Below are 14,116 nucleotides of genomic sequence, written 5' to 3' on the forward strand. Positions count from 1 at the left end.
TACAAAACTGCGTTATTATTCACTATATCAGAGCCTCCATGTGTAGTAGTTAGTACAGCACAGTGATCATTGTGTGCCAGCAAGACACACAGCAAACTATTGCTTTATCTCGAGGACGGATGAGAAAACTTTTGTCATTGTACAATGCACGACACAGAAGGCATTGCACAACTTTTTTCACACAAAAACCAAATATTGTGTTGGACTGAAAGTGCTCCTTCTGTTGAGCCATGTGAGTGTGAGGGAAATGTTTCAGGCGAAGCTTTCACCAAAGCTCTAAAAGTTCTTTATTCATCACTCAGAGATTTTTCTTCAAATATTTGTGTTACACGCTGAAGTTTTTGTGACATTCGAAATAAAAAAATGTGCTTTTAAATATTAATATTCTTCTTTGGTGATAGAAAACTTCTTTTACTCAGAGGTCAGATGGAGCCTTGGTGTGATTTGATCGACTAAAAGAAAAAATACGATTTTCCCAAAATGTGTGTCCAATAAATTGGAAGACTTTAGAGAAATTTAACAAGAAACCCGAAAAGAGAAATCTTCTGACACCTGCGCCCTCCTCCTTCAGGGAACGCTGGCTGAAAGTGCAAGTAATGGAACAGAAGCACTCCCATTATCTGTCATTTACCAAAAACGCATTTTTCCAGTAATGGCTCTCTGCTCGCCTTCTTCCAATTGGATCATCTCCTGTCTTTCTTAACCCTTTGATCCTTCCATACACATCCTTTTATATCTTATTTTTTGTTTTTTCACCATTTCAACAATGCTGTCAGGCAGTCCTGCTCACACTTGCTCACAGCCAAAATGGAATAGACCAGCAAATTTCTAAACCTCAGACATGCTGATGAATGAAATGCTTCTCACTGTCAGTCCTACTGAAATCTGAAAACTCCACATGTGCAGGCCTCTGTGGTTACTCCATCCATACAAGACTTGATTAATAATGTTCAGTGAATTGGTACACTAGTCCCAGTCTGAGTGCTGCTGGCGCTAAGTGGACCGGTACTTACAGTGCGTCCCTTTAAGTTACTTTTTAACCATCGTGCACACTCACACTTTAACGTAAGCGAGCTTACCAAAAGACAGACTGGAAGAACCAGGAATCTAACCACTCATGTTTCAGTTAGTACCACCTGAATTACTTCCTAAGTCACAAAAATCCAGAACCCAAATGGAGGCACACTTGTTCCAGGTAAGAACAAAAAGAAACAGTTGAGGGTTAAACTATTTAACAACAAAATAGCCAAATAAGCACTAGATGGGAAATTGTTTGGTACTGAGACAAGATACACTGAAATTCAGAGGATGAAAAAGGAAATTTGACACAGACAACAGGAATGATACAATACAATACAATTTTATTTCTATACCACATTTAAAACCAAAGGTAGACCCAAGTGCTTCACAGTAATATTGGGCCTCGGTTCAGAGATCTAGGAGGAAAAAAATGATCCAGGAGAACCTTTTACGGCAGGAAAAATGCAGTAAAAGGTTAAAATAGATGAGATAAGAACACCAGCTAGTGGGGAATGCCAGGTTAAATAGTTACGTTTTCAACCGTGTTTTGAAAGATTGAATAGAGTCCGAGGCACAAGTAGTAACAGGAAGACTACTCCAGAGGTTTGGTGCAGCTGAGACAAAAGCACGATCGCCCCTGGTCTTCAGGCGGGACCTAGGTTGGACCAAGAGTAGTTGACCAGATGATCTTAAGGCTCGACTAGGAGTATACAAGGTAAGACGCAGCTTTTTGAACAAGCTGAAGTCTATGAAGGTGGACGGATTGAAGACCGTCCACCTTCATGATGGGAATATTCATTCACAGGAGGGTGACCAAGGACGGGAATGAAACACATCAAACACATGTGATGTACTCAGGACGAAGCATGAAATAATAAGAAAAGAGGGAAAGTGTCACTCCAGCTAAAGCAGGACATGACTAATAGGTGTTTATTTAAGACCTGGATATGAAGACTAACACTGGACATGATGACAGTAAAAAAATAACTAGAAAACAGAACTGTCAGCACTGCAGTTCACAGTTGATGCCTTAACCCCCAGGTCATGAAAGCATCCCTGACAGTTGTTAAAGTTTTGTATTTTCTAGTTAGTTTTTATTTTTATTTTATTTTGACTTTTTGTTTTTAATTGGTTTTCCTTTCAGTTCTTTTCCAGAGTGGGTCTTCCTGTTTCAGTTTAATTTTCATAGTTTGAAAATTGTCTAAATGTTAATTTTAGGCTTTTTATCTATTATTGTATTTAAGTCATTTGTCAGAGGCAAGATTTAGGAAAACCAGTACAGGCGATACAATAGAACCACGGAGCTTTTTAAAAGCAGATCACAACAAAAGCCTCAGTAGTCACACATCTGTCAGTGCCTCACATTATCAAACTAACAAATACTAAAACTAAGCATAGTCTTGGTTTTCTTTTTCTATTAACTAAAAAAAATCAAATCTAGTTTTTAATTATCTATAACAACCCTGATCCCTGACCCAGTGCTTTTACATAACGATATGAAACAGTTACAGTTACCATAAATTAACGTTGTCATTCATATTCACTGGGTTGCTTTGGGGTGTAACATACAAATAGGCTTTCACATTAGTCAGACTTGAACATTTGCTCAGAAGTCATCAACATAATGTGACTCTGTCTTATTGATCCAGGGTGGGGCATCTTCTAGGCCCGCTGTTCTTGGAGGGGGACGAGGGCAGCAGGGTGGAAAGGAAAGGAGGAGTGGGGGTTGAGTCGAGCACCGTGGTTTGTTTTTGGCGGTGGCTCATTGTTTCCCTGGTTTCCTCAAGTCACTTCCCCCACGACGCAAACATATGGAGTAAACAGAGAAATGCACAGATGGAGCCAGACAAAGACAAAGAGAACTGTATGTTGTCTCAGGTCAGGAATGCATGTGGTGAAATGTTGATGTTCTTTAGTCTGATTGATCATTTGTTTCTCTGGTGTGTCATAAAGAAGTCAAAGTGCAGACTATGTGATGACTGAACTCATTTAACACAGATTTATTTAGCCTCAACTAAGTTTCCCTGAATCAAAGTTTTACCAAATAGATTCAAAATATACCAAAAAAGAGAGAAATCGAGTCAAACGTTTGTGAACGCACTTTGGCTTATTCTCCCGTGGAAACATGTAATCATAGAAGTGATTAAAATAGGTTTTTTTTTCTCATTTGAATCTTAATATGCAGGAAAAAGAAAAATGAAATTAAAAAAGAAAAACAAATTTTGTCTTGAATAAATGAATAATTCATCATCTTCTGTTCAAATAGTATTGCTATATTGTATCAATCCAATAAAGGCTTCAGTAAATTAAATTGAATTCATATTAGTTCAAATGAATGAAAAAAGAGTATACACACACACACACACACACACACTGGTCTCCCAGCTGCTCTGGCTAATTACAAGCATTCGCCAGACCAGCAACGCCCCCCCGGCTCTGCAGTCGACCTCCTCTGTGTTTTTATGCAGTTAATGATATTATTGTTTGGCGAAGCTGCCGGGTCTTCACGGCTCCTCTTAATGCCACTGCACCTGCTTCCTCTAACACAGCTAACGGCAGGTGAAAAAAAAGGGGGTCTGGCAATAATTTATCACTCCGAGAGCAATCAGCAGCTGGCTGATTTTTAGTTTTTTTAGGTTTTTTTTTCTCATTATTATAGGTACCAAAGAAGACTTCAAAGCCGTACACTGCTATTCTCTGTTAAGAGCTACTGTAGCCAGAACACAAACACAGTTTAGTCGAAACTGCAGATTATTTTTCTGCATCATAGCAAAAATATTTGTGTAGTCTGAGCAGCATACTTTTCCCCAAGACAAAACAGTTCCTGGTATAGATGGGATTTATGGGACGTACTTAAGTTTGAAATGTAAGCACAAAGTCTTTGTGGACTTGGATCAGCTGTTACACAAAGAAACTAATGTTGATTCAACTAAACTAAAAGAATGAGGGTTCATTTTGATCTAGTTGTCACTCAGAGTCTTCTCATTCTTTCTTGATGAGCAGGAATTTACACTTTGGTGAACTAAAAGTGCTTACTTCTTAGTTAACAGTGTGTCTAGTCTTGTCCACATGGCTGAGATCTGAAAGGTGGCACCACCAAAAGTCTGAGATGGGAGTCTATGGCCTCCTCCATGAAAACAATCACAGGCTGTGCTGCACAAATGAGTGTGTCTGAGTGGGACGGACATTGTTTATGAGAGTGTAGTGGGGCAGTCTGTGTACTCGCAGAGTCCAGACGGGTGTAAGGACAGCTGGAGGAACACAGAGAGGCGAGCTTGGAAATGGATTCGGTTCACAGAATGTCTCTGAACAGAGACGAGACAGAAAACGGTTTGTTCTCACAGGTCCTATTAAATATAGGAACACCAAACATTAGCATATAAAAAGAAGAGTTTATAATTTACAAGTTTTTCTGACAGACATGTATTCCCTAAAAGCAAATTCAAGGTTAAATCATTAAATATGATGGGGATTAATTCCAGACAACGTGAATTAGATTTTAGACACGTTCTAGAGTGAATCATGTCTTAAATTTTAAAAACCTCGTTTATTGCACTGGATGAAAATAATGAAAACTTCTGTTTGTTGAGGTCATCAGCTGTTGACACAGTTTGAAGACAGATTTGCCATCTCTTTTGGTGTCTTACAATCTGATTTAAGATAGAAGTGTTGGAGAACTGTGGGAAAAGTAATCAATTCTTCTTACCTAATGATCCTGAGAGATAAAGCTTCATTTGAACAACAGATTTAACTGATTACAACCAGACCAACCAGTGTGCTTGAAGAGAGGAGCTGCCTAAAACTCGGGGAACGGCACATGACACCAAGTTGCTAGCTATGAAATCACTTGAATATTTGCCCCATGGTGTAATCCTATATCACAGATTTTCTGCTAGGTAGCTAGTAAGTACTGCTAACCTTAACCATTTAAAGCCAACCCTTAGGGACATTATTGTCTAACCCTACCTCCATATTTTCCTTGTTCCAGCCACAGGATCTTAATGCTTAACATCACAGATTTGATTACCTAACCTTAACCTGCTACTTATTAACCAGATGATTTCAGTTAGAGCTGGGGCTGCACAGATGGTGTGATCTGCCCAGTGGTTTATCCTTAGCTCCCCAGGTCAAGTGCCCAGTCCTCAGATGATGCAGTGGGAGAAATTTTCCAATTTCTTAACCAGTGTTTTGTTTTTCTTTTACAAACCGGGGTTAGAGATCGTTGTGTCACCTCTCATTATCAGTGATTACTCGGTTAATGTCCAACGACGCTGCCTTGGACATTTGTAACATTACTTGCACCTCAGTCAGGTGACGTCTGACAACAATGCATATGTGAAAACCGCTGTAGGCATTAGTGGGTCTTAGTTCACAGTTAAGATCCTCATTAAGCCACAGCAGGATTCATTACTTTTTACCTGGATGAATAAAGGACAATGAAAAGAAAATAAAGTGCCAAGCTATCAGCTAGCACTAGCATACATGGTTTATAAGCTTTACTCATAAACTGCATGCACAGATACACATTAGTGCCAATTAACAGTCGGCTACAGATCCTTGTGTTGAACAGCATGTATGATTAAGCTGACAAAGCTTATCCAGTTCAGAGTTTAGCCTCTCCAAGCTACCATAGGATGAGAGGTGGGGGACACCCTGGACAGGTCCTCAGTCTGTCACTGGGTTAACACAGAGAGACAGACAAGCATTTAACCTTAAAGCCAATTTAGAATCACAGGTTAACCTAATCCCACTAACTGCATGTCTTTGGACTGCGGGAGGAAGCTGGAGTACCTGGAGAGAACCCAGGCAGACACGAGGAGAACACACAAACTCCAGCACATATAATATAATCTGTAAACTCAAAATGGATTTTTATTTAAGCTGAGGTTCGTGCCAGTTTTAAAGCACAACACGTTAACATGGGAGTCTATGGGGATTGGCTGACTTTTGGAATCAGCCTCATGGAGGAACAGCAGTTTTAGGCTCATAAGTGTCAGCCTTGGATGTTGCAGCGTATTTAATATTGAAAGGTTTATTTTCACATTGAGAAAACTAAGAAGAGCTGATTTGATTTTATTAATCCTTATTGTTACTAATGTTACAGTTAAGTTTTGCACTCATTGATCTGTACGACCGTCTCCATCACACAATAACGCTCCTCTCATAAGGACGGAGATGGCCAAGACTTTGTTCCTCTATATCAGGGGTGCCCAATCCCGGTCCTCGAGAGCTACCGTCCTGCAGCTTTTAGACGCATCCTTGTTCCCACACACCCGAATCAAATGAATGGCTTGTTATCAGGCCTTTGCCAAACACGATGGCATGCTGAAGAGGTAATCAAACCATTTGATTCAGCTGTGTTGGAGTAGGGATGCATCTAAAAGCTGCAGGATAGTAGCTCTCGAGGACTGGGATTGGGCAGCCCTGCTCTATATGTTACACAAACACATTCTTTATTCAACTGGATCCAGCAGTTTATCCATGTGGTTTCTATCAGCTGTACTCGCAGCATGAAGAAGTGATTGACAGTGGTAGAAGGGAAAGGGTTGGGTGCAAGGTGGCTGCTGAACATGCCGAGGTGGGGAGGGGAAAGGGGCTCCTCTTGTGTGGTCGAGATCGGTTTACCAGAAGAAACGTGGACACTTATCTGCACTTAGAAAACGGAGTGAACAGAGAAATGCCAGGCATTCCTCGGCCACTAAAAGGAGGTCGCCTCGGAGACTTAGGTGGGACAAATTCCTGGCAGTCTGTGGGATTAAAAGGGTGGATGTGGCGTTATTGTAGCGTCTCATTAGGAAAACCTGTAACGGTTTCTCAGCAAGAATGAGTTTTAAAAATAAGTGGTCTTGTTGAGGAAAAAGTAAAATACCTCCCTTAAGAAGTTGGGAAGTGCAAAACGGCGCTTATTGTCCTGTCTGTGGCGGCTGGGTTCACTACAAGCAAAAACACATTTATGGGAAATTTTTCAGGTACAATATTTGGATTTAACGACTTTCTAAACTGCTTAAGCCAGTTTGACTTCAGTTTTTCTTTATCCTCCAACTGACCAAGTAAATTCCAACCAGGCCAGAAAGAATATCAACAAAGTTCCCACAGACATTGTGTGACAGATAATGACTCCGGTTTCTGAAATGCGAGCCACAATGTTCCCGATTCAGGACACTTTAAATACCATTAACAGCAGCAGATTTGCTTTCTCAGCTGCAGACCGCTGTGGCAGGTCGACGGCATGCAAGCACGACCGGGGAATCGTTTATTCAACTGTGCACTTGTTCAGTCTTTAGCTGACCTCCTCTGCACGACACACTGTCATGCGAACCAACCCCGTGATGTAACCAGCGAGCCCTCGCTCTCAGGCTTATGGACAGTTTGTCAGAGCGCTGACTGACATTTACCATTTATGTAAACCCTCACAGCCTTTCTCTCGCATAAGAATTTCTTACCTAATTAGGTAAGGAAAAAAACAGCTTGGAGAAATGTGACCGTCTGTCATCAAGCTCAAAATATACACACAGACAAAGTACAATATTTTTGTCTTTTAACTCTTTGTTCCACTTTTAGCTTCGAGGTTCCTGTTTGAATTATCTGCCCTTTAAAACAAAGGAAGAAGGAATGCAAGGTGGAAATGCCTGTAGAGCTGCACAAATTTGCAGATGACTGTTACTCAAATAAGGTGTAGGGGAAGTGCAGCGCGTGACTGACGACAGTTTTAGCTTTGCATGCTGATAAAATTTAAGGTGCATGGATTACTGTGACCGACATCTTATAGTTGTGAAGAAATCTGCGGTCAAAGTCAAACCTTTTACACACACTTTCCCACATGTCCTCCGCCACTTCCTCTTAAACTGATCTTTGTTGTTGAATATATCAGTGGATGTGATATTTTTTCTCATATAAGCATCTGGTGCTGATAGGAAATGTTTTGAAGCACAGATGCTCTGCCATAAGTTTGCTGCTGGTCAAAGTGGCTTCTGGAAATTGGTGGCTACTATAAAAATTCAAGCAAATTAGAGGGTGTCCAGGCAGTGGACTGAGAGTTCTGTTATTCATTTCAGAAACCAGAGCGAAGCTTTGAAAACGGAAGGGTTCACAACAGCTCTGAGCCCACTTTTATGGCTGATAAATGACCTTCTTCCATGTGTGTTTTGAATTTCTGTGGTTCAGAATCCCACCCTGGTTCAGAGGCATGTGCTGTGCAGCTGCAAAATCACAGCTATAAGGGAACATTTTCTGCATGAGCTGGTGTAATATCAACAGGCAATGACAAGCTTAAATCAACTTTTTGGAACCTAAATTGTGCCAGTGGCCTCACTGAATGCAGGAAGAGTGTGTTTTTAGCTTTGGTGCTAGCCTGCTTCCAGCCCTCTGATTAGATGCCAACATCCACCTTGTCCAGCAGGTCGAATAGGTGTCATGTTCAGTAACAGTTGCAAAGCTTATCTTACATATTTTTTTATAAATAAGATTAAATCACAGCTTATCATAACTTTAAATTTAATGTATGACTTTTACAAAGTGTACACCAATGAAAGAAGTACAGTTAATTGGGATTTCAGTCACACAGTTAGCCATGCGTAGCATATGCATGAACTGACCTGTTTTTCTTTAAGATTTTAAATTGATGTATTTCATTAGGAAGAAGGATTTCATTTATTTGCAAGCTTTGAAAAATAGTCAACAGTTTTATTTTAACCTGAAACGGAGACACGAATACAGGCATGAATAAACTGGTGTGAGACCAGTCTGATGAAGCAGTTTATATTTAAATGAACGTCGAGTCCAGAAACACGAATCAGTCGTTTTCATTATTTATTACATTTTTATGATTAAATTCAGCTCAATTAACCCCTTAGCAGTCCAATTAGTCCCCTAAACCATCCAATGTCCCGTGGGCGGTACGTCCGACTGCTAAGGGGTTAAGATAAGATAAGATAATATAAGATAACCTTTATTAGTCCCACATGTGGGAAATTTGTTTTGTTGTGGACAGTGCAAAGTTACGTAGCAAAAAATTAGTAAAACACTGGAATAGGATAAGATGATAAGAATAAAAATAAGATACTGTACACAATAGAATAGAATAAGATAAAATACTATATACAATAGAATGAAAATTGAATAAAAATATACAACTGAGTAAAATACAACGTTGTCAGAAAAAGAGAGAGAATTAAATGTTATTTATAGCACAAAATGCTTCATTATATGAGATAAAGCCCCTAAAATAATACAGAGTAAGCACATGGCGACACTGGGAAAGAAAAATCCCCTTTTAACAGGAAGAATCCATCCATCTGGTTGGGAGTTAGTATTTCACAAATGACCTTAAGAGTGAATTTGAGTGAATTTTGCACTAGAATCACATCAAAACAGATGTGAACAGTTTAATTTGATGCTCTGTACACCTCAGCCTCTGAATGGCCGAGCTCTGCAGTTGCTCACTTTAAAATCAAACGTGCTGTTTGGTTCATTTGTTGCTGTGAATGGCTTATTGCATCACTGCCCAAAAACACAGAAAAACATCGACGCAGCTGTATATTCTAGTTATGAGTAGCAGGTTGTTTTTTTCATCAGTGGCGGTCAGAGCATCCCTCGAGTGTCAACACTAGGATTCTTATAATGGAAATCAAAAAAGCTAAAATCCTTTCTCTTTGGTTCCACAAGTTTAAAAAACACACAGAGTCCATGATTTGCTGCACCGCTGCAACTCTTTGAGTCTGGTGTGAAAGTTTACGAACCACTGGTCTAAACAACGTGGCTGCTGCTGTTTGTCAGGAGACATGAAAGGCAGAAAAATGGAACCACGCCAAAGAGCAGCGTGCAGGCAGGGATGCTGAGCATCCACAGCGGGAGATCTCAGTTCTGCTACGGCCTTCGCTGACGTAACCGTCTCCAGCACGTACCTCATCTTACCTCGCTCTGTGCTCGCTGACCTGGTTTTCTGCACTACAAATCACACCAGGAGTCGAGCTACAGCCTCGCTCTCCCCTTCCCCGTCGAGGATTGCACAGAAAACAATCCAGGAGGAGAAAGCAGGCAGTGTAGACTTTGCACTTATTTATTTATTGCTATCAGAAATTCATAGCCTTGCGTATTTGGAGTGTGCAGACACTCAAGTCCAAGAGAACATAGACTTTTAATTACAGCTTCTAGATTTCACCCAAATTTTATCCTTCTGTTTTCCTTTTCCTACTCATATTTTGTCAGTTGCAGAGGCATCAGCTGTGAAAATATGCAAATGTCTCAGAATTCCCAGTCATGCTGCACTGTGTTACCATGGTCTCTGCATGAGCATTCATGCATTAAAATAATAAGCCTGCTGCTGTTCTTAGTGATATAATTACAACAGACGCATCAAACTTTTGACCCTTACTGTCTCTGTGCAGGTTTGTAGTTTCCAGTATTTTTTATTTTGCCAGATTTTGTTTGTTTTTGTTTGTGTGTGTGCCATGTAAGAGAAGAGTGTGAGATGCTCCTCAGCAGGCCAGCAGGAACCAGCCCGGAGGCATGCATGAGTAATGAGATGAATGTCCAGTCGACTGCCTCGGCTCCCCTCTTCCTCTGTAATTACCTAAAGCTGTGGTAGGTTTATCATTTGTGTGTGTGTGTGTGTGTGTGTGTGTGTCAGTCGGTGCTATTCTACTTTTTGAGCTGTGAAGAACAACTTTTATCTCAGCATGGAGTATCAGATCTATTTCCAAAATTTGAACTAGAAAATCAGACACTTTCAGGCTTGCCGGACAAAATGTTCCCGACAAGTTGGTGGGCCGAGGCGGGTTGTTATGTGCTCAGAGAGATTTCAGACATTTTGTTCCACTTGCGATCGTCCAACATCTCAGCAACTCCAGGGAATAAAGTCGAGATGTAAACCTGACACTTGAAGTCTGTGTATTGTGTTCATTGGCATTATACATGAAGCCAGTTAGACTCATGTTATTTGTGAATAGATGATTATAACTGTATTTCTTTGTATTCTTCTTTGTTATTTACGGGAAAGGAAACCTGGAACGGCCGCACAGAAAACCCAATCAGTGTTTTAAGACCACGGGAACTTTTTCCTTAACTCTAATAACTCTTGGAGGAATCCCCCTGTTTTTTGGTGGTCAGCAACATGAGAACCAGTTTATATATTGAAGTTCCTATAACCGAGTTTGGGTTTTTTTTTAGCTCCTACTACAGAGTAACTACTCTCTGTCAAAAGGGGAAGAAAGTATCAAACAAATATCAGCTGTAAGCAAAATTTAAGCCTAAAAATGGGACTGAATGACAGTGCGATTCAGGTTTTATTAAGCCAGTCCCACCCAGCAACGCCGGGGGAAAAATAATATGTAGGGTTGAAACTGAAACTTGATTCATGTGATTCAAATTCTTTGGGTTTTTGAAATGTTCCTGTAAAAGTGGGTGGATGTTTGTTGGTGGAATGACCTTTCACAGAAGCCTGGTAAAGGTTAATCTTTCATAAGCCCTTTTTCCTTTATGAAAAAGGGACTTTCTGATTTTGTCTTGTATTCCCCGGTTTATTTCTGCATTTGGACATCTCAAAAAGATAAACTGTCTTTTATTATCTCTTCCTTGTAATGAGAAATATTTTACTGATGGAGCAGTAAAAATTTGGTTTGGTTTGCGGTACTAGCATTTGGCCACCATGCAAAATTAAAAATCATTTTTGACTTTATCTTTTGATCTGGGCTGTTTTATAGTGTGGGCACTGAAATGGTATGGTAGATATCTGACAAAGTATGATTATTCATTTCAAGTTTAAGGAAACGACAATCCTCTGTGCCTGTCACAATGTTTGAAACGGACTCACGCACAGACCAGGTATCCTTGGCAAAAGACAGGGATTAATCCAATACACGCTCTCAGTGGGTTCCAAACACACACACGCTCGCTCGGGTCCAGGGCAGATCTATATACGCGCAGAGAAAGAAGTCCAGGTTAGGGATAGTCTCAAACTCACAGGTTCAGGTTCAGAGGGACTGACGCTGATGGCTCAACGATCCAGCGAAGGATGCCACAGGTCCGCCGTCATAAATAGTGCTCCAAATCAGCTGGGATCAGCTGCAGGTGCAACGGTGAGCACAGGTACGTAATGAGCACCGCCCCGGCAGAGGTGAGAAAGCGCAAAGGAAAAACCAAACAAAACATGAGTCAGCCGGCGAGGCAGGGGACTATGGCAGTGCCAAGTGCCTCTAACTACTCATGTCTGAAATTTAAGAGAAAGAACACAAGACTGGCAAATTTTAACTTGCTTTCCAAACCAGCACTAAAACTTCAGATATGAATTTATTAAACACAAAACATAAAATTGCAAATTGTCATCTGGGCCTTGGATATACTCCTTTAAAGTTTTTAAAGTGCTTTTAAACAAAGCTCGCATGCATCAGAGTACAGGAACAGCGGTTGTGTTAAATCCGTTATTGACAACTGCATTTCCTGCAGACAGAATATGCATTAACAAATCTGTCTACCTGTGATGAGGAGGTTAACCAGTGAGAAAGACGGATAAACACCAGCAATCTTAATGCTTTCAATAGACATCCAGGGAATGCACATGACGTCCCATTAACACCTTTCTGCCTCTTTTGGAGCGGTTTCCTCTGACAGATTCTCTCTTGTTATACAAAGTAGAGATGTGTTTGGGGTCTCTGGGGGAAGGTTCACACTTGGAAACTGCCTCTTGGGTGATCTGATCGCATATGTACATGCATCACTGCAGGTGTGAAGAATAAGTGCTTAGTTCATCTTCTGTGGTTGTCAGGTTCTTGTAATTGTAACCTCTTAGTGCCTAGTCTATCATATTTGATACATGAGTCCTTATGAGACTCATGTAAAACAAACCTGTGTAATTGTACAATACATTTTAAGCAATGCATTGCAAAAAGATTTAGTAAATATGATACAAGTTAGAACTCATAAATGCAAATTCTTTTTGTCATTTGTCAGACAGGTGAAGAAACACTGATTTATTTAAAGAAAAATCTGATAATTATGTCATTAATGGTTTAAAGGGTTAAACTGACTTCAAAGGGAATGGAGTATTTCTGGAATACTGCCTGCTGTGTGCTACACACCACACATCCCAGCCTGATTCTCCTGACATTGTCCACAGTTCATATGAGAAGACGGCTTGAGAGGAGCTGATGCTTTTTAAAACATTAACAACCCTTTTGACTCATTCTGGATGATATTGCTGCATTTCCACACATCTCTGATAATACAGAGTAAAGTTTTAATGTTATACATAAGAATTCTACAAAAACGCTAATTAATATGGCTCTTTTAAACTAAAACCAACTCAAAGCAGATTGGATCTGAGCTTCTATGTTCAATTTGAAAACATGATGGTGATTCCTACATGAATTTACTTTAGAGTTAATCCAATAATCACCTAAAAGTGGATTTAGGAAGCTTTATACCCACATCAGTTACATCAGTACTCTAGGCTGAAAGTAATTGAAAAAAGCAAGAAGAAACTGCATTAATGGAATTAAACATTTTTTTAGACACCATGTGGAAAAAGCTGACTGATTAGATTTGGTCTACAAATGTAATCTTAGTTAGTTTTGTCTCCAATGGTCACTGTGGAGTGAAAAAACCTAAAAAGAGAGCTACATTTCAAGTATTTCTATAATAGAGATCTTAATAGAAGAACGTGACCTAAATAGATGTTCAGACCAAAATTAGCAACACATAAAAAATGTATGTGTCTGCAATGGTGGAGGCATATTTTACAGGAAACACTGGGCGATGTAGTAAACTGCAGAATAAATGTTTACATTACAGATGAATGTGTGCTTGTACGTCTTTGATATCCTGCCACATGAGACGGGATTGCGATGGGGCAAAGGTGAATCAGGTTTTACTCACATCACCGTGCCGTGTATGCCAAATAAAAGCCCGGAGAGCTGAAATACATATTTGCATTATTCACCTCAAAAACCAAAGAAGGCGGTCGAGGGAAGTTAAACGTTTTTTTGCTAATTGAAACTGCATTGTTTAGCCTGGGGCCTTACCCCACTGTGCTAACTGCTGTCTCATTTAAATGAATGAGGTGGATATAGCTTTTCATGCAGTGCTGTTGTCGTCGTGAACG

The sequence above is a fragment of the Pundamilia nyererei genome, unplaced genomic scaffold, assembly GCF_000239375.1.
Source record: "Pundamilia nyererei isolate P.nyererei 1_Seehausen unplaced genomic scaffold, PunNye1.0 scaffold00038, whole genome shotgun sequence".
NCBI classification, from domain to species: domain Eukaryota; kingdom Metazoa; phylum Chordata; class Actinopteri; order Cichliformes; family Cichlidae; genus Pundamilia; species Pundamilia nyererei.